Here is a 1,601-nt window from a genome sequence, read left to right as displayed (position 1 = left end):
CAGAGGTTAACACACACACAAACATACACACACACAGACACACACTTTGAATGAAGTGTGTTTTACAATGATAAAAGTCCTGATTATTTACATGGAGTCTGGTGGAGATATGCTGGCTCTATACACGCTAAAAGTCCTGATTATTTACATGGAGTCTGGTGTAGTTCGGTGATGGTGATTTTGGCGCTGTTTCATGTTAAACTAAAAGGATCTTACTCTTGCCAGTCAAGTGAAAATGTTTCAGCACCACGGACAGCGACAGCTGATGGACAGCGATGGTGCTGAACAGGCCAAGTCCTCTCAATCAGTGCCACACTGTATAATTAACATGGCACTATTATATTGAACATAGAGTTTGTTTACAACTCCGTGGGCAGTGACACAGGCTACAGGTGCTGCATGAAAACTCATTCTGAGTGACTTATTCAAAACTAAAATATAAATTCTTAAAGAAGATTTGTTTTCTTACCATTTTGTTGTTGTTTAACGGTCCTCCAGAACAAATAAATCTAAGAAAACTATATATCACGGTCCCTTATTACATCTTCATCCTCCTCTCCTTCATGGTGGCAGATCTGCCAACCACTTAGTCCTTTTCAATGTGTACAGCATGTCCCGCAATTAGCTTCCTTCAGCTATTACGCTGCAACGTGTAACTAGACGGGGGCCCTGTTCTCATCAAGTGATGCAAGTTCGGTGGCTTTTGAGGGGCCCCTAATTTGCACGGGACCCTGGGGCGGCTGCACCCAAACACTCACGCTATCTCCGCTACTGCCACTGGCCGATTCAACAAGTCAAATCAGCCCCGAAATTAAAGCCGACAGCTCCTCCGACCAGTGTTGGGTGTAACGCGTTACAGTAACGTAACTACTTTTTTCGGGGAAAAAGTAAATAACGCGTTACTACTGAACATTTGGTAACGAAACGTAGTTCCTTTTTCAATTCAGCGCAACATTACTTTTCCCAGGGACAGATTTGACAGCGACGCGCTCACAAGCTCCACGCGGGACGTGACAGAGGCCGGTAGCAGCGGAGCAATGCTGCAGCCAACGCTAGCTAACTTTTGAGAGCGTTTTTAGCTTGGTGGCTTTCTACTGGACGGCGCTCTGAGCGGAGAGCTCTGTGACACATGCCACTACATCGCTGAGGACTGGCGGTTAGATCGGCCGTCCTCCAAACAGAGCACGCCAGGCAGACACAAAGATGACAACCTCACAGATGGAGGCGGTGGAGATGGGCTCATACATAGGCTAGGCTACACGCAGCGGGTCTCTGTGGACTTGTGTCGGTCGCACGGACACGCAAGGACTTCTAGAAAAGAGGCTGCATGTGTTTATGACAATGCACGGACCATCGTGAGTCCAGAGTCCAACTTTTAAATGTGCCAGTTTTAGCCATAAGGGCTAATTTCCATCTGCAGTCCCCATAGCAGGTTGATGGCTTAAAACAACAGATACACTACAACAATACAACACATACACATAACACAAGAAAGACGTAGACAAGTCAACATGACACAACCACTGTTCCAGATCAGGACAACTGGCAGGCTGATGGCATGAGAAAAACATAACACAAGTATCATAAACCGTAGACACAGG

The sequence above is a fragment of the Perca flavescens genome, chromosome 5, assembly GCF_004354835.1.
Source record: "Perca flavescens isolate YP-PL-M2 chromosome 5, PFLA_1.0, whole genome shotgun sequence".
Classification (NCBI taxonomy): Eukaryota; Metazoa; Chordata; class Actinopteri; order Perciformes; family Percidae; genus Perca; species Perca flavescens.
This window is presented reverse-complemented; position numbering follows the sequence as displayed.